Raw genomic sequence first — 21,000 nt, forward strand, 5'->3', positions numbered from 1 at the left:
AAAGTAGTAGTAAGCGTGCTTCTTGAATGGATTGTTTCTTATTGTTTATGAATAATATTGTTTCTAACTATCTAGGTTACCACAGAGAAGATAGAAAGGCTGGTTGCTAGTGAGGATGTTTTCGAGGGTCTACACATCCAACCAGCAATTCATAATTTGGTCCAGGAAAACATCAAAGTGCCACAAGATGCAGAAGAGCCTGGACGACAACTTTCAAGATAGCAACGTCTTTTTTAAAAAGATCGGGGCAGAGTACAGGAAGGGAGAGAAAATGGACATTGACATGCTTGACCCCTTCACAATAGGGAAGATCGAAGGCAAGGTGGTGAGCCTTGTGTCTTAGAAGGGAGACAACTGGGAATGTAGACCAACTGCTCCATTTTAAGACACCAGAGGACCACATTCCAGCAAAACTAATAAAGGTGGCCGCCGTGGAGAAGCTTGTGGACCCAACAGAGCCATGCAGTACTCCAACTCCTGGTACAACTTTTAGCTTCAATAAATTGTAATTAAAAATGTAATTTGGGGCAGCGAGGGTCATATCCTATGAGCAAAGCTTAGGCCAAACAAAGTTTTTAGTGCAGACTTTAAAGGACTTGCAACTGGTCAGAAACTGGAGAGTCAGGCAAGGTAACTATTTCATATTAAACGCTTAATGACTAGTAAATGTTATTTATTCACAATAATACTTTCGTCCTCATACAGTTAGTGAGTTCCTACTTGCTTTAGTAGCTCGGAAGTTTCCGTTGCCAGTGACTGTAATAGACACATTTCAGATGGCGTCCATCTGTGATGGCATGGCTAAAACAATGCAAAGGGTATGGCTGACAATTATTTATTTATTTTCATTTTTCTTAAAAAACCAACCCTTTTTATTACATACATATTGACATCACCAATTATTATGTTTTAATTGGTGGCATATGCAGTAGCAACCACTGGACAGTAGTCGTATTACAGGCTTTGCATTAAGGAAATAAATGTTTCTATGTTTGCGTACAGAATAAATTATTAGTAAAAACCTTCCCTCCAAGGCAATGTATCCAAAGGAAAACATTTTTTTATTTGTCGACCCCTTTGGAGCCACAGAAAAACACATGGTGAAATGCAGGGATCCCACAGGAAAATCCCAAATAAGTTCTGTGTTCTTGCTATACTACTTGGCCAATGCAGGATGTCTGAGACAGGGTTCTACTGGTACATTGTTATGTTTCAGGTCATCCACAGGGTTCAAAGACCATTTCAATGGTATTCAGTGTTAGTTGTTGTACTGTCAATTAATGCTTAAAATTATTATTACTCCTCATGAGATTGATCTAACACGGTGTAAGACTAGCTTCACTAAATGTATTTTGTTTGTCTAAAACTAAGGGACAATTTAAAGTGTACAAGTATGGGTTGTACAAAATTCCACATTTGTACATATTGTGTGAAAGACTAAAAACTCTTGTGGTTCTGGACCAAATACAGCGTCATCCAGACAAATCTCGACCACTGTTCTGCAATGAGTCAAACACACTGACACTGATTAGATGGATGATCTTTACAGATACTCCAGAAGGAACAACAAGAGAGCTGCTGAGGAGGTTTTCGATACTTTCTGGAGAGACTATCTCCCAGACGCAGAAGGTAATTAATAGTTTAATGGTCAAATAAAATGATGCATCTGTTTTTTGTGTGTTTTTATTTTAGGAAAGGTTGTAGAAGCTTGAACCTTGGACCATCAGAAGGCTGTGATTTATAGTGTGTACATTTTCAAGTGTCTAGGACCTTCTGTTGATTTTTAAGGATTTTTTCAAGAATCGTGGGAAAAAAGAAAATATGCAAATGAGGACATTTTATTGGTAGACCTGGTTGTTAACTGACCTATATAATTGGAGCAGCCATTCAAGCTCTGATCACCACAGTGAGAAGTTCTCTTGCATTTGACTTGAAAAAATCTGTTATGTCTGTTTCCCCTGTGTATTACTCCCATATAACCCAGTACTCACCTGTTCTAGTGTTTTTGACTGTTTTTTACTTACCTGTGTGTTTTTGTTCATTGATTTCTTGTACCTGTGCTTGTGTTTTACTCTACTTTTTAACAATGCGAGTCCTGCCATCTTACATCTTTATTTTCAATGCTGTGCATACGTCGGATTGCTTTTTCTTGTTTCTCATTCTGGATGCACACAAGCCTTTCTACAGCAAGGAACAGGGAGCTCCATTGCGTCTGATTGGGTCAGAGGAATTTGCATTCACGTTCCACTATTTCAAAAGCAATGGCTGACCTGCTGGTTTTATTCCACAGGGCATTGCATTTTACAAAGCAGACCGAGACAGTCTCCTGAACATTTCGTTGCTAGCTCCTGCAGCAGTGGTGTCAAGAGTTGATTTGAGATTGAGGAGATGGCATACACACTTTTGGTGCTTTGGAAGTTGATACTCAAGGCCGGTGTCTTCGTCCAAAATAGCAGACACATTTTGATACTCAACCTCTAACTCACTTTAATCTTCTGACGCATCATCAAGGATGGAGTCCCTCTCCTTTTGTCCATCAGCAACTGTGTCTTCTTTCTCGTCTACACCATATAATTGAAAAGCCTTCAGGAAGTTTGAGCCACTGTCTGTTGTTGTCTTGGTTACTTTTGCCCAGATGTGGTACTCAGAATGTATTACCTCCAATGCTGCAGCAAGGACATCAAATGTGTGTGAGGCTTTAGAGAAGTGTGGTCTATCCAGTGACAGGTGACACCTAAGTAACTACACTGGCTGACAGACCAGCAGTCTGTTGTGGTAGCAACATGGTTCACAGTGCTCAACTTTTTGATGATTGTGCTCTTCATGTTCTTTGCAGCTTCCTGTATTCTACAGCACAATATTGTTCTTGTCATTACTGTACACTGAGGTTGCAAGGTTTCTATCATAGTATTAAAAGATGGTTTCTCAACCAAAGAAAATGATTGGTTGGCTTCACATACAAAATTTAGCACAAGCTTGTCAAGTGTTGTCTGTGTTATACACCATGGAGGGACAGAGATGGAATCTGTGGAGTTCTTCAAAGGAGGTTCATCAGAAGTGGAGGATTTTTGCTTTCTCTCAGACTCTATTAAGTTAGTGTACATTGACAGTTTGTTGGGGTGAACTCTCTGTTGACAGAAATTAAATATCAATGAGGCTACACAGGATCTATTTATTAAAATACACTCATCAGACCAAATTGAAACAGGAACATTTCCTACACATAAAATTTCTGCTCATCTGAATGGTCTAGTTCAGACATAAACAACTGAAGGCCTGGGGGCCACATGCGACCCCCAAAACAAAATTGTAATTTATGAAGTTGGAAGTTATATGAACAACATAATATACAGAACTCCAGAAAACGACAGCAAAATGTCAAGAAAATTACAATAACAAAACAACAGAAACAAAACAAAAACAGAAAAAGCTTTAAAAGAAAACAAAAAATGATCCATAAAACACTCAAAATGACAACAAAGACACACTAAACACACGACAACAAAAATTTGCTGTATAGACGAGAAAATCTACAGAATGAATTTTAAAACAAGGTATTTACAAGCTTATATTAATGATCGGATTGGTCATTCTTCTAAATGCTGACATGAATGTTGATGTCTCATCATCATTATGTTTCAAACATAATGGTTCATAGCACTATTATATTCTAGTAATTCCATTTAGAAGCCTTTTCCTACAGTTTTTGGTGATTGTGATTCTAAAATGGACATAGGAGCACCAGTGCTGGTTGCAAATGTGCACATTTTCTGTTATCATTGTAGGCTATTTCACATTCATTTCTAAATTGGTCATGTGGAGTGGAGGCAGACATTTAGCGATTGTGTGCACACGTGGTATATCTGTTTTTACAGTTACATACAAATACATCCAGGCCAACTCACTGTAGAAAGTATCTTCTCCAGTAAAACATTTGCCAGTTATTTATGACATTATAACAGGGCTAACGTTAGCTTTTCTATTGACAAAAACTCATCTATAACTTAGCGCAACATGTTTCCTCAAGTTTGAAGTTGAGTTCTTGTTGGCTGAAATGTCAACATGTTTGGGTAGACAGATATGACAGTGCATAATACAGCTGCTTTTTGTCATCTGTAAACTAAACATGGTTGTCATGTAGGACCAGGAGTGTTCTGCCTCTTCTGGTTCCCTCGCCGTTGATACCAACATTGTTGTCGTCTTCTCACATTCTAATGTATGTGCCCCGTGTAGTCACTTTGCCTCTGTGCTGTGCCGCGAAGAAGTCATGTGACTGCCTGGCGCCATTTGATTGGTGAAATTGAGTCAAATGTTACAAGTGGCTACGTTTGATTGGTGAAACAGTGTCATGTGACGACATTTGGCGGAAGTCTCGCTGATAAAACAAAGATTGTGTATTGAACAACCTATGAAGAAAAATCCAAGTAACGAGCAGAATGTAGGCTAATGTAACGGAGTAAAAGTACTGTTTCACAAATATACTCAAGTAAATGTAAAAAGTATCTTGCATTAAAACTACTCTTACAAGTAGAATGCATCCAAAAAGTTACTTAAGTAAGTGTAAGGGAGTAAATAAAACGTGTTACTACCCACCTCTGTAACTGAATGTGAGGCATGAGGGTCTTTTTGTGTCTGTGTGTTTTACAGTGTGAACATAAGGCAGACATTAAAAACACTCTTGTTGCTTTCCTCTCTGGAGCAGCACCAGTTTGGGAGACGGCTCTTGTTGAATGCATAATAATATTTATAAATATACAATAGTATTGTCTGTTTTCTTTATCTTTTATTCTTATCTTGCAAATCTAAATCCATGTTTTTGTGGTAAAATCAGTTCAAAAGTCAAATTTGCAATAATTCACAGTATTATTTAAATTGTAAATTTATGGGAAATTACTGCAATTAAATATTAATGGTAAAGTTAAAAATACAGGCAGTGACTGTAATTTACATATAGTAAGACAATGTAATTCTACAGCTACATATTGCTATCTCACAGTGATTCCACAGGCATGGTCTTAAGTTACAGTATACAGCTGTACATTATATTTTACTGGACATTATTGTGAGTCATGCGTGCAGTACACATTAATGTGAAATATTTGTAACACATCATTGTGAAATGTTAAAGTAATGCAATTAGTTGTAAATCATGACTATATATTATTAGTACATAACTGTGGTTGCATGCTGCATGATATAGTAACTTTCCCCAAAAAGCTGCAGTTTGGATGAAATAGATCAATGTAAAGAGGTCAGAGAAGTGCACTCATAGTTTTGTTATGAACAAAACACTTTATGATTTTCATATGAACATAAACACTATATAAAGATTGAGTCACTTAGGGGGAGAGGATAGCCACCACTTTTTCTCCATTATCCCTGCATCTCATAGAGAAGCTGTTTTCCAGAAAGAGATCTTGAAACGGTTGCCACAGCTCCTCATTGATGAACAGCTGCCTGTCATCACTTAGAAGTGTTAGAATCCCGTCCTCCATCAATGGTTAGCTCCTCCTCCACCTCTGTGAGACCAAGCTCCTGTTAGTGATGAGATGAATTTACATTACAAACACAACTGTATTTAAATAACATGTTGAAGATATGATACACAATGTAAATGTAGACAGAGTATATGACTTCCTGAGGGTGACTTTCCACAATAAGATCAGCTGGAAACCTCACATCTATGAAAGCTAAAGGTATTATGGGCTTGAATGGGAACAACATGACACATTCTGGACAGTGAGTCTTTACACATTTAAATTAATGACATTAGCTCACTTTGTGTATGATGGGAATATGTTTCTATGTAACTTTAATAAACTTGAATTTTAAAGAGACATCAAGTTTAGGATGTTGCAAACAATGTACATAGCTTAACACATGATACCTGAGAAAAAAAAGACCATTTTAAGAAAGATAGATGAAACATTTAATTTAAAAAGCAGTGTGTTAACACTACAGTGTGTTCCACTGTATGTGTGTGTGTGTGTGTGTGTCTTTCTTTCCACAATAGTTAATGTTCTTACCTTAACAGTGGTCTGCCAAGCGGAACTTAACTGGAACCCGTCCATGTGTCACACAGTTAAGTGTGAGACATAGACATTCTTGCCCAACGTCACCTCAGTATTTGCTGCCTCTCTCCAGTAAATGCTGACTGTGCAGGATTCCTGATGGAAACAGTCAGAGGACAGAGATTACTTTTAGAGACAAATCATTGTTACCCTTTGACCTAATCAATTTGAATAAAAAACATACTTTATACATTTCTGTTTTACAGAGAAAGTCTCAGTGTAATGGTTCACCCTGCTCCTTTTAATGTCTACCACTTTTTTATCTCTTCAGAACAGTTTTTACCATGTAAATTAACCTAGTTGAAACTATGCATATTTCACATAGGTTTCAGTTACATGCTATCGCTACATTTACTGCTAATATCCAGGCCCACTAGCTGATCAGTCCTAGAGGTCTGCAGTCCTGCAGGTATGAGACGTCTCCCTGTTCCATCACAGCTGAAACTGTACAAATGACATCGTACAGCTCAGCCTCATCTGTTCAGGAGCAGTGATACATATAAAGTCTGTTGTAATAATTATTAATCATTTCTCAGGTCAGCTCATCTCCTGCAAAGTCAACTTTCAAAGGGGCTTCATGTTGGTCCCCAAACCCACCATTTTTAGGGGCCCCACCTGGAAACAATAGAATGGTCAAGTTTACCATTAAAATAAATTCCATAATTTGACAATGATCAATTTATTTAAACTATAATTAGTTTAATTCTATGGCAGATAAATGTGAGGCAACCACACTAAGATTTCTGTTTTCATTTCAAAAGGTCAGGACATGTATGTGGTCAGTAGGTCTGGAAATCTATTGAAAATCAAGTTCTATTATTTCTGAGGACCAATCAGGAGCTATTGGCTGCACCTGTGATGTTCTCCCTCAGCTGACTCCAATCAGTAGCTCAGAGTCTATATAAGGGGGTGGCAGGTCTTTAGCTCAGTTGAGTGTGTGCTATCAGAGAGTCAACACCATCAGTTCACTTTCTGTTCAGAGGGTTTTCCATGAAGTGGATTATGTTTAAACTCAAATGAGGGAAACTCTTAGTATCCCATTCCTAAACATGAGGTATGTTCTTCTGAGTATGTTACCCTGGCAACATTGTCAGTGAACTAAACCTGGTTGCTGGCAGGTTTTATCAAAGAAACCCTGGGTTTCTACCTGGCTCCGCCCACCTGGACAAGAGTGAAGTCATGGATTGTTTGTTCATTGCTAATCCCATTGACATAAAAGCTCAAATGATTAGAAATGCTTTACGCTGCGAGAGCTTTTTCTGACCAAGACAGGATATGTTTTATTTTCCTGAGGAGTATCTTTGGGAACGATACCGGTTTAGTTTATTCTTTATGATCATCTGGGATCACACATTAGGAAACTCATACCGTGGACGAGCGCTCACATCCACACAAATCTTGTGACGCTTTACGTTTTTTCGCTAACGATAGTTTGCTTTATAATATTGAGGATGCTGAGCACCTGGGAAAGACAACTGTATGCAGATCAATAAGGAAGGTTGCTCTGGCATTAAAAGGCTGACTTCCTTCGTTTGTCACGTTCCCAGGATACAAGCCAGTGGCTAATATAAAAGCTGTATTCTACAGGATTGCAGGTGAGTGATGTACACATTATTTACTGTATTATTAAAATGACATGCATTGTGCTGCAACCCCACAGGTGGGTGAGTAGTTTAATGTGCTCTAATTCGGCAGGAATCCCAAATGTTTTAGGCTGTGTGGATGGGACACAAAATCCCACAATTGCTCCAAAAAGAGGCGGACTATGTGAATAGGAAATCATTTCACAGCATCAATGTCCAGGTCGAACAGCTATCACACTCATGTACATAGAAATGTATTTGTAATTCATTGAACATGTCATTCTCTGAACTGTGAAGATCATGTGATCCCTCCTACCTCATCACCAATGTGGAAGCAAAGTGGCCTGGCTCTGTGCACGACTCCAGAATTTATGGGGAGTGTAGTCTGAGCAACAGATTTGCAAGTGTTAAGGAAGAACGTTTTTTGCACTGTTCATCTCCAGTTTAATAGAAGTTCTGTATATCCTCTTATTACAGGCCACTTTGATACCTATTGGGAGATCGAGGCTACCCATGCCTGCCAATGTTACTGACTCCATATCCTGACCCTGAGCCTGGTCCCCAACTACATTTTAATGTGGCCCACAGCAGGACTAGAGCCCGGGTTGAGAATACCATAGGCATTCTCAAAGCTCGGTTCCAGTGCCTGAAAAAGCTCAGGGTCACTCCAGCAAGGTCATGTGACATTATTGTGGCATGTGTTGTTCTCAATAATATTGCAATTATTAGAGGGGAGCCACACCCTGCTGTACAACTGATTCCTGAGGATGACCATCCCTTCATCCTGCTGCTGATGCCCAGGATGGAAGGGCCATAAGGGACATTGTCTGCAGGAATCTATGTTTAACTCTTTCCTTAACCCCCCCATCAAAACATTATATAAAACAACATTGCTTTTGAAAAAAAGCCCCAGAAATGTTTGTGAAAAAGAAAATACAGAAATACAGAAACAAGTAATTTTTGTGCTATTCTTATTCCCTAAAAGTTCAAAAGTATCTATTAAAATCTCTACAGATAGTACCATCATTCACATATAACTATGCATCCACATTAACTATCGTTGAAGTAACAAGATTTCAAGATCCGTCTTTAACTTTTGTAGGTAAATTTGTTCCAGTTTATTTTTGGTTATTTGTCTAATGAGGTTGATCCTGTATAATTCTTTGGCTGGTAACTGGGAAACAATGGCCAACATTTAATTATTGCTGTTGGTTAAGCAGAGATATTATTTCAACCTCATATGCACTTATTACACCTATTTTAAATAGGAGTAATGGTGGAAACTCTCCCCCCCTGCAGCACAATGCTGACCCTGAGGGGATCATAGAGCATGGGGGCCAGAGGCTCCCACAGGTCGGTGGCCACGACATCATAATTTCCGAGGAGAAGGATGTACTCCCCTTCCTCTGATGGCAGACAGGACAGTACCTCCACCTCCTGGGCTGCAGATATCACTGACTGTTAGGAGAAAGATGAATGAATATATACATAGGGGAAGAGAACCAATCATCCTATTGAAAACAAAAATGAATATTTACATGTACTGCAGTACTGTTAGTACTCTGCAGCTGAAAGCCATAGTGGTTAGTGACACCCTTTAGGTGGGTCACTTTAATCCTGCTGTGCTGCAGGATGGGGAACAGGACAGCTTCTCTCCAGAGGTTCATGATGACTCTGGTCCCATCCTATAAAAGAGGGTGACAGCAGTAGTAAATGTATTGGTCAGTTAATGATATTTTTAAATTGTAAATGTACATTAAACAACAGTTAGTTCCAAACAAGTCATTTGATTATATCAGCACTCATGGAATGTGTTTGGTCCAGAGTAACAACAGCACTGGGACTTTTTACACACGTTATCACTCCTCTGTTCAGGCTTTCTAATAGAAAATGTTTGTGTTGCCTGGCAACAGCCTCGTCTCCCTTCCAGTTGTGGATCTATTTGTTTTGGAGGAGCCAAATAAATGATTAAACAAACAAATCATAATCTGTTGTTGCTTAATACTGTTGACTAATAAAATATGCTTGTAGAACTGTTGGATAATTAAAAAAAGCACAACTTCCAGTGTAATATTGCTTTTATCTATGTTTCAATTTACATTGATTTACTTATTAGAATGATCAATCAATGAAAGACAACTTTGATAAACGACAGATTGATATGGTTATTACAACAAAAATGTGTTTGATGTTTAATTAGTTATAAATCCTCAGTCAAATATTTTTCTCATGGCATAACTCATTGTTTTGCAGACCTACAACCCAAAAATACAGCAGAAACCAAAACAAAGAGAAAGCTTAAATTTTTTGCTATCATTGTCAATTTTATTCACGTTTAATTTTTCTTTTTAAGAACCACAAAAATAAATACATTAAAAACTAGAACTACAAGCAGTTATGAAAGGGGGCCAAGCCTTCCCGCGCGACTCCGCCCCCAGGTTTTGCAGAGCCCGTGAAAGTACGTCACGAAGGATGACGGGCGAGGGGCGATCGGTCCAGACCAATGCCAGATTGCTTCATGGTGACAATTTACTGTTTATAATGTCAATAATTAAAGCTGCCTGGAGACAAAATCAGTTTAATCTATAGTTTAGGCTTCATAGGTCACGTTTGAAATTGCTGTTTGTTTAAAACTTTGTTTTGATCTCCACTGTAAACACTCATTTTATTGACATTGTCAGTAAAGTTTTCACATTGCATTGTGGGATGTGGAGTTCCATAGACAAATGCATCGAATTGTTTTTACTTCATTCTTACCATGATTTCTTGTGTTTCTTCACCAGACGCAGAGAACAGATTTGATTGAGAATATATTTGCACTTTATTTACATATTTACAGTTTAATTGTATATTTGCACACATACACACGTGGAAATTCATGTTTTTTTCAAACTTTGAACCACGGGTGATCCAGCAGTTCCTCTAACCCCATTCGAAGGTCAGGATCTGGCCTCAGACACTGCACCACAAGGAGTTTCCCACTGGAGAGTAAAATGAAAGGAAGCTTTTAGAACACTGATAGTCTATAAATCAGGGGTGTCAAAGATTCAAAAAGTAGCTGCTATTTCTAATTTGACCAAAAGGGTCTCACCATAGTGTATAAGACTGCTATTGGTGCACATACACTTATTTTCTTTAAATATGCCACAGTTTTAATAAAATCAGAATTAGGGCTGTCAATTAATTACAGGAAAAAAAATAATGCACTAAAAAAATTAACGCCATTAATCGCTTATTTTTTCTTCTCATTGCGCACGTTCCCAGAATACTCAATACTAATGCATCGGCTACAACGGTAGAACCTGAGAAGTCTTTGTGCGAGTAAATTTTAGTTTAAAAACAATAGAAAACTAAAGCCCAGTTGTGTGAAAATTGCGCAAGAAAAGAGTGTGTAGCAGCTAGCACCTAAATGCTAACGAGTGGCCAAGATGACAGGGTTCAGAGCCAAAATGAATAAATCCATGAGTTGTTAATAATGCTATTTTTGATGTGCTAATTTACAGTACTGTGATTGATGGGTCTGTTTTTATTTATTATCTATTATCTGAAGGAGAGAAAAAGCAAGGAGCAATGGAAATGTCTGTTAAAAACAAAAAATAACTTTTTAAAGCCCAATTTGTTATACATAATGTTTATAATCTGCCACAATAATGTAATTTAAATGAAAATACCACAAGTTGAGGGCGTTTCTCAGCAAATGTCAGGTGAGATTAAAAAATAGATTAATTAAATTAATTAATTGCACAATATTTTTAATCTATTGACAGCACTAATCAGAATGTCCTTTCATTCATTGGCACAACAACAAAGGTAAAATGTTTTCAATCGTCATTATTTAGTGCTTTTTATGCCATTATTATACTGGTTTGAACCACTTTGACTAAAATGAGTTTGACACCCCTGCTGGACAGTACAGTCAAGTGTTTGTGTTTGCATGACTTACAGTGAGAGAGATGGCTTATGAGCCGTGTTTCTCCTGCCATGTGTTCCATTTTGCCAAAGGCGTGGCGCAGGTACAGGTTACAAAGGAGGAGCCCGATCTGGCACACCGTGGTTTGTTCAGCCTGGTACTTCTTATGGAGAAGAGACTCCGGTGGGGCAAAAATCTGTGTACCTAGAATCATAAACAAATGGAACATAAAAAGCAGTCAGAACAAGAGTCAAAGAGGAAATTCTGTGGATTCAAAGATGTGCAACCAAGAAAAGAATTAAACACCAACCAGTAAACCGCTCATAGGGCACGTCTTTGATCCAATCACCACAGCTAACGTTAATAATCTTTACAGATGGGGTTCCATTGGTGTTGGATATCAGGATATTTTTGGCTTTAATGTCCCTGTGGAAGACCCCATTTTTATGCATTATGACCGCTGCTTTGAGGATTTGCTTGATGATAACCTGTAACAGAAAGAGACAGAAGGGTTAGGGTAAGACTGTCATTATACATATGTTTTATTTGCTAAATTAAACAAACTTCCACGATTTAGGATATCTACAAAGAATAAAGCTTGGCACACACGGGAAAAAAACGATTATTAATACTAACTTTGAGTTGTTTAATGCATGCACATGCTAGCTCCTAAGCCCCATCCCTCTCAAAGCTAAAGCTAGCCTGCAGGCTAACGCGAGGAAAGTTGTTGCTAGCGGTCTTGAAACATTGCAGGAGAAACGCAGCAAAAAACACTTGGTAAACAAGCAAGGCAAGTCAAATTCTCTTATCTGAGAACACTTTGGGTTTGATGAAGTGTTTTGTTTTGTGCAAATGTGAACATACTTGATTTTAGGGTTTGAAGGATTTTATTTATGATTAAGGAATACATTTTACATTGTTTTGTTTAAAAACTGAATACGTTTTTGGTTGACAAATAATCAAGATTTCAATTCTGACTAAAAATAATGATGATTATTATTGTTTTCTATAATCGAGCAGCCCTAGGTTAGGGGCAGTGAGGGGAGGAGTTTGGAGACACAGTGATTAAAGTCGTGCTACCTTCACTTCCTGTTCCTGCATGTTTCTGTTCTTCATTTTGTTGTAGTCATGCAGATCCATGGCATTGTCAGGAAGTTCCATAACTATGACCACCTCATCTTTAAGCTCAACAATATCCACCAACTCAATGATTCCGGGGTTATATTTGCAGCCTTCCACGAGGTTACCAGCCGCGTTCATCAACAGCAGCGCCTCCAAAACATCAACTGTCCATCCTGGAAGTTTAGAAAACAAACAGCCCATGTTTCAAAAACGAGTCCCAAATCTGAGAATTTCTGCCATCATTGATGAGAAAAATACTTACATCCACTTGACAGTATTCCACCTCCGCCTTTGGAATATGTTTTAAGGCTACCTGCAAGACAAAAATCAAGTATTTAATCACAACGTTCATGGTTTTTAAACACTAAAATCAGTGGGAATGTGTGTAAAATGTGATACACTTTTGGGTTTTTCTGAGTATTTTTGTAACATTTTTCACTGTCGTATCAAAACTGAAATCTGAACTAATCTGTTCTACTGACTGATTATGACACTGGGCCAGGGTTGGAGTCAATTATAATTATAATTGTGTAATTGATAATAAATTACAATTATGACGTAACTATAATTGTAATTAGAAATATGTGTTGCTGTTGTTACTGTAATTGAATTGAACATGGTAATTGTAATTGTCATGGAAATTTTATAAAAACTGTAACGTTTAATTAAATGCAAACATGGGGAACAGGGTTACTGTTCTATGGCTTACACAAACATAGTTAACATTTAAAACTTTTAAAATAAAATAAATAATTATTATTAAAATATGTTTCATATCAAGTTTACCTGTTGGTTCTCTTAAGGATCATTTTACCATTTTTTGGAAAATAGAAATCTAGGGATATACTGATGGTTCAAAACTGAAAAGAGATGCTAACACAAGAGAAGGGTCACAGTTAATGGGGTGATTCATTAAAGGCACAGTAATTGTGGTTGATTGTAATTGAACTTGGTAATTGAGAACAAAATTGTAATTTACCTTTAGGGGAATAATAATAATTTTAATTTTGATAGTAATCGGAAAAAATGTTGGTCGCTGTAATTGTGATTGAGTTGTAATTGAATATGGATAAATGAAGACGTAAATGTAATTTTTAAAGGCTGAAAACACTAAAACTGTGTGTAAATTGTGTGTATAAACTTACAGACTTGTCAGCATACAAGCTAAAACCGGCGTAGACGCTCCCAAAACCACCTTTACCAAGCAGACACTGCTCCTTGTAAAAATGCTCAAAATTCTCTGCAAACACACAAATGCACACATTGGTTTGAAAATGCAACAATTTAGACATTCGGACAGAAACGCACACACAACTGTAACTTCTAAAATGACTTCATGAACCATCAAAGATCAATCATTCATCAAAAATCCTGATTTTAATGCATATTACCTTGGGCTGCACAATTGATCATTATTTAATTTTGGTTGCCATAATTAAATTAACCTGATTGTATGCAATATTTACCTTTAAAATACGGGTTCTACACTGGGTAATAGTGAATTTTACACTGTTTAGCTTTGTTCATCTTACCTCTTTTTTCGGATCCAGTTTTTCTCTATTTCATCTAAACAAGGTGAGTCAGGGGATGGTGACTCTTCAGGGGCAAGGTAAACCTGAGGATCGTCCTCCAACAAGGCAATGTGAGTTGGTATGGTGGGTGAAAATGTTTTCACACACTCATTTAGCTCAGACTGCAGTGAATCGTCTCTGTTTGCGTCTTTGCACTTCTCACATATTTGGGACTCTTTCGTTGTGTCCGAGAGTGAAAAGGTTCTTCTGGATTTCAGGGTTGTGTTTGGTTTTAGCTCCTGAAACCCCTCCCCAACCTTCGGTTTCTTGCTGTTCAGTAGAACATTGTCTTCCTCAGCCTTTCTTTTCCGGCCCCTTCCCGTTGTGAGCAGCCCATCCTCATCCTTGAGTGGGGCCTCAAAGTGTGGTGGGAAAGAAGAACATCAGCATGTTAGTGTGTCCTCCACATTTCTTGTATATTTCAATGATTAGAAGCCAATGTTAGCACCGCTTTGTTCACTTCTAACAGAAAAACACAACAATCTGTCCTTTTTCCAGGGTTGGGGTCAATTAGAATTGATAATTAATTACAATTATAGCATAGTTGTAACTTTAAATATCTGTTGTTGTCGTAATCATAATTGAATTGTAATTGAGTTCAGATAATTAACTTTGTAATTGTAACTACCCTGAAGATATTATAAAAATTGTCAATTATAAAAACTGGGGAACCATGTTACAGTTCTATGAACTGTTCTCCACATATGTAGTTAGTCACCAGTGATTGAAATATGTTTGATATCAAGCTTTCCAGTATTTTACCATTTAGGACATTTTACCATTTTGGAGCTGGAAAATGGTGGTAAACTAATGTCCAAGGAGCTTCATTTGGTGCAGATTTTGTCTATTTTCTGTTTGTATTTGTCTTCACTTTAGTGTCACATAAACACAAGGAGGGAGCGCATGTTAAGGTGCCTGATGCTGTACCAGGAGAAAATCCAGACCAACTCATCAAGGACTATCTGGTAAGTTAGTTTAACACTGACTGTTTCTTATAGTGTTGGAACAGTTTGGTCTTATGTAACTGAACACTTGGTCTATTTCTCTAAAACTGTAGTTGATAATCTGCTTTCACATATGTCCCACTTAAAACAAACCAAACTCAATCCTCTTTAAGTGGACAAAGGAAAATGGGCTCTTAAATAATTCTACAGTTTAATAAAAGGCTACATAATCATTTTTTAAAAGTGCATGAACCCCATTCAGGGTTTCTTTTGTCTGTACTTTATGGCTTCATACTTTTAAACAAGGTATTAGACTAAAGTTGTGCTGGTTTTGCTGCGTGGCCGTGTGTGTCAAAGAGAAGCTGTTAATGATCAAAACACCCTCACTCTGCTTTTTTTATTGACTTCTGATTGATTGCAGATTTCTTTTGATACATTTAAAAAGAAAAGGCTTTGTATGCATCTTAGAAACATGTTGAAAAGAGATAATATTATACTAATAGTTGTTTAAAAATTGTTGTTTGTATGTTTTAAAAAAATGCACTTTAAAATTTCATGTTGAAATAGAGTTGTGACCTCTGTGTCATTTTTGTGATCATAATGATCTCTTGTTTTGAAAATGTAACGTACACTGCAAGATTTTTATCATGTGCACTTTTAATTTTTTGCACAAAAAAATGGTTATATTAATAAAAAACTGAAGAATCAAACTTTTGTTTGAGTTGGGGCTACATATAAACAATGTGTGGAAAAACTGCCTACAAATGAATTGTGTTCAAATAACAGATTTGTTGCATTTACTGTATTATAATGTATAAGATTTGTAAATATTGTCTATGGTCTATGGCATTTTTTTGCATACAGTAAACATCTCATGTATAAGCTAATTTAAAAAGGAACCAAGGACCAAATGTATTATTTATTATTATTCATTATTATTATTTAAGTTCTGTATAAAATAAATAGTTTGTCAATATGTATAATTATTTTTTCATAAAATAACTCCAATGAATTAAATAATACACACAAAATGTATTATAGATGTAATATCTTTATTAATAATTAGATACTTTTATATTATATAAATATGATATATAAGTTATATAATAAAGTTAAACTGTTTTAATCACATTTTATGTTTTAGTTTTTTTTTTTTTTTTAAAAAAACACTTTTATCCCATAATGCAAAATATAAAAGATAATTTTTTGTATTCAATACACTTTGATAAGAATACTGCATATTGTTAATTGCACTTTTTATTTGAAAAATGAAATGTGAAAATAAATAATAGATTTTGTTGTTGCTCATTTGATTCCTATTAAAAACACTTATTTTGTGTTTATTTGATTCAAACTCAAGCCACTTTGAAAATAACTGTATATTGTTATTATAGGTTTCAAAGTTTCATTTTTTAACAAACATTTTCAGTTGGTGGTGTGCCTTTTTCAATGAAAAGATGTGCATTGGTTAAAAACAAGGTTGAAAAATAAGGAAGCCCAAAAGAGTCATTATTAAATAAATAAAAACAACATTTTGAAATAAACACCATTTTGATAAATAACAGACAAATATATAATATGGCCATTAAATTGTTAAATAAGGTAATATTATTATGAAATATGTTTTATTATTCTTAAATATCTATTTCCACAATGGTCTTTTTATTTCATAATATCGTTTTTCAGCAGAATGACTTCGGTCTGTCAATCAAAGAACATAAGGCGGAGCCAGTGAAGTGATTGGCTGATCCTTTACACAGACATGAGCAGCAGCACTTACAGTATCGATTTGTGGAGAATTATCACTAATGCTGATAAGCCTGAGCGCCACGAGTGCATCACACGTTAGAGTAACACAGTCTCATTCTCAACTCGTCACATATTGACCATCGGTCAGGACCCCTTAGCGTCAGTGTTCCACACACGGGGTACCCCTTTGTGTTTGTTTTTGATGCTGAGGGTCCGTGTTCCACCCACAGGCAATGAAAAACATGGTGGACACGTATATTTTAATAGCAAATTGCCTTATTTCAAGATAGATTGTGACTTTAGAAATGTTTTGATGACATTTCTAGTGAGAAATGTACCCTTAAATTTCATAGTATCCATTCAGTTTATGTAAACAATCTGTAGTTTTTTTTGTTACAACGTACATTCTCCCGTGGTTGCTATGACAACTTTTGACGGCAAAAAATTGCAAGCCAAAAGCAGATAAATATCTATTCACGGACCGAGTAATGTTGTAATTCTCTTGTTAAAATCTTTACTATTTTCATCTCCTATCCGTGGTTGGGGGACACAGGGGAGGTCCTTACTCTCCAGAGCTGAATGTAGCTCCTCCTCCAGTGTTAAATCCTCAGATAAAAGTGGAACCGTGCAGAAACAACAGCTGTGTTGGTGTTGGAGAACTGTACTTTATTAACTACCTGCACTGTAAACATAAACCTCACTACTGTCATGGTCACCGTGTTGGAATGAACCCAGGTCTTAACACGTGTGCATCGGCCACGTGCATGCACCCGTTCCCTCACTCAAAATGAATACATTCAAGCCAGACACATCTCACTGCACTTTTATTAATAATACTTGTATTTATATTCCCTCGCATTGCTACCACTGTGTCGGTCAAAGAACGGCCATGACGGATGTTCAGGAAAACTTGTTTAGATTTATTTAATTATGACTCTTTTGGGCTTCCATAGAAAAATACTGCAATTCATCACTAATTCTTCAACATGCAGAAAAAACTAACGGTAAAAAAAAACACGTTTAGCAAAGTGTAAAATTAACTTGTTTTCCATATGAATCATTGACATTTCTTAGCGTGGAGAATAAAATGACACCTACTCTTTGGAGATGACATGAGAAGTTGAACCGTCCTGTCAAAATGATCAGGTTTGAAGTGTTGACTACAGATCACTGATGATTTAGTAGAAACTAAACCCTCCCGTCTTAAAACAACTGCACATTGTCTCCTCAAGCCTGTATCACTGGGAAACCTTCAGTGTGTGTGTGTGTGTGTGTGTGTGTGTGTGTGTGTGAGAGAGAGAGAGAGAACCAGTTTCTGCTCTAATACACGTAAATAATATTAGTTAAAATGACATAATATTATAAAATGTAAATAAACTAAAAGTATTGTTCAATCTTACTTGTTAAAGTTAATCCCACAGGATCTGGTTTGAATACTGCACCGATTATTGCAATTAAAAACTGTACAAAACACCAGCATAGTTGTTCTCTAGTGCTAGCGTAGAGTGAGGAGACCTTTCCAATATGGCGGCGACGTCATGAGGCGTCTACGTATATAATGTCAATGGTTTTGATTCCCTTTATAAAAACTGTCTGATTATCTATGTCATTAGTAATATATGGAAGCCCATTCCTGCCAGTAAAATGAAACAAAAAACTAGGAAAAATAAAATTATATTTAAAAAAAAAAAAAATCTATTCAGAAAAAAACAAACAATAATAATAATAATAATAATAATAATAATAATAATACAATCTTAAGTCACAATTATGAGAACTAAGTCATAATTATAATATACTGAGTTAAAATTATGAGATACTATCCTATAATTATGAAATACTATTTTATAATTATGACTTAGTATCAAAACATACATGTTGATCCCAGACAGTGTTTACCTGTTTTACAAAAACATTTAGAAAAAAAAATTCCCTTTATAAAACCTTAATGTTGATTTATATTTAACAATAAAACTTGATTCATGGTTTAATAAACCTAAAACAGCAACTTTTCACAACAAACCACGTTTAAAAAAAAGTGTCAATTTTTAATGTTACTTTCGACCAGATTTACAGAAAAACTTGTAAAATTATTTTTATTGTAAATATATAACAATGTTAAATCTAAATGTTACATTTAAAACTATATGTTAAATTTAAATGTAAATGTTAAATCTAAATCTAAATGTTACATTTAAAACTATATGTTAAATGTAAATGTTAAATCTAAATCTAAATGCTAAATCTAAACTTAAATGTTAAGTCGAAATGTTACATTGAAATCTAAATATTACATCTCAATCTAAATGGTAAATCTAAATTATAAATGTTAAATCTAAATCAAAATGTTAAATCTAAATATTTACAGTAGCTAATATGCAAATTCACCAGAAGTACCAAAATAAAAACTCAGATCAGATTTAACATTTAGATTTAGTTTTAGTATTTAACATTTAGATTTAGATTTAACATTGACGTTATACTTTTACAAGAAAAGTAAATGCAACAAATTTCACAAATATTGCTGTAAATCTGGTCAAAAGTAATGTGAAAAAAATTCACATACCTTTTTTGAACATAATTTGTTGCTCAATGTTGTGAAAAATTAATGTGTATTAAACTATGTGCAACTTTACAATCAGCACCCCACACATATCACAGATTGTGTCATTTGTTTATATAATATAGTGATCAAAACCCTTGATCTGAAGCTCAACTTAAATATAATGTGTATGGTAAATGTATTGCTAAAAGTTATATTCCTGCAAACGAAAAAACCCCTCAATTTTACAAATGTTTTAAATATTTTAAATCTGTTCTCCAATTTTCCCCATAGAAAATGTAGCACAGAGCAACTTTAATTAGGGCCTCATTTTAATCAAATTTAATTAACATTTATGTTTATCTTTTCTTTGAAAAATACAGTATACATATAGTGCCATGTTAAAAACTCTGGATGGTTCAATCAACATTACATGTTTTTGGAAAGAATTTGGCTAAATTTGAACCAAATGTAATACTTTTATCACAAAATGGAGACTATTATTGAATTTCTGGCTAAGCTAACCCATTCAAATAAACAGGGATGTATTGTATTCATTGTTTCTAGAGGGTTTTACTTGATGACCTGTTAAAGTTATCATAATGTCAGAGTTTAGGCCAAACCCTAAATAATGTGACAATATTTTGCACAGAAAAGTGTATTTTAAAGTGTTTTTATTGAATTATATGAGAATATTTAAGAAAAGAAGCATACAACTGTGAATAACTGGCATCATGGCTTACAATTATAAAGTAAAAAGAAGTTAAAACATGTTCTAGTACCAGAGAAAACAATAATAAAATGATGTTTAATGTAAAACACTAAGAGCCAATGGTTTCCCATGTCTGCTGGAAACTAAAGAACAAAACAATCCAAACTGTTTATTTCATAAGTAGTTGTACACGTTCTAGAAAAGCAGTATTGGCACTGACAGTAGGTGAAGTGTTGCCTTCACATTCACACGTTCTTCTTCACTTCTTGACCGTTGCATAAGTCACTTCTTCTTCACCTTCCTCTGGTTCTCTGACCTAAAGGAGACAATGGTGGAGTTTTGAGGTGATTGTGTATATTTAAAGAGAAACTAATCCCTGAACTAAAATGTCTTGATTATGGGCGTTTCTCTTGGAGCAGTAAGACACGCCCACTCAGGCAGCCGGTTAGAGCTGCCAGTGACAGAGCATCGTCTTCTCAACTACTACACACAATACACAGCCCACACACACACACACACACACACACACACACACACACACACACACACAGAGCAGCGAGAAGTAAATGCAAGTTCATTCACACACAGAGACAGACGGGGATACACACGATGTGTCTATAAATGTGACTGTGTGTCCGTGCACTTGGGGGAGGGGGAGCGGAGGGTACTTCTGCCTGGTTTAAGCGCTTAATAATTCTTCGGTGTCTGTAAATAATGCTGACATGCTGACTAGCAAATGGTGTGATTTGGCAGAGAAAAAAAACCTTTGGATGTTCTGTGTATGGACCACAGACAT

General features: G+C 35.9%; 1 protein-coding gene across 2 annotated transcripts in view; it reads right to left on the reverse strand.

The window, feature by feature from the left end:
• The window catches only part of LOC114461109 (uncharacterized), a 46,560-nt gene that overhangs the window by 14,631 nt on the left and 10,929 nt on the right, over positions 1-21,000 (reverse strand). Inside the window, exon 7 of one of the 2 annotated variants that reach the window (XM_028442949.1) lies at positions 20,396-20,520. The exons of the other annotated variant lie outside the window; for it this stretch is intronic. The gene's annotated coding sequence lies outside the window, so the exon portion shown is untranslated. Of the gene's footprint in view, positions 1-20,395; positions 20,521-21,000 lie in introns of those variants that run through there. 2 annotated transcript variants of the gene reach the window in all.

Source organism: Gouania willdenowi, unplaced genomic scaffold (assembly GCF_900634775.1).
Source record: "Gouania willdenowi unplaced genomic scaffold, fGouWil2.1 scaffold_93_arrow_ctg1, whole genome shotgun sequence".
In the NCBI taxonomy this organism is placed as follows: Eukaryota; Metazoa; Chordata; class Actinopteri; order Blenniiformes; family Gobiesocidae; genus Gouania; species Gouania willdenowi.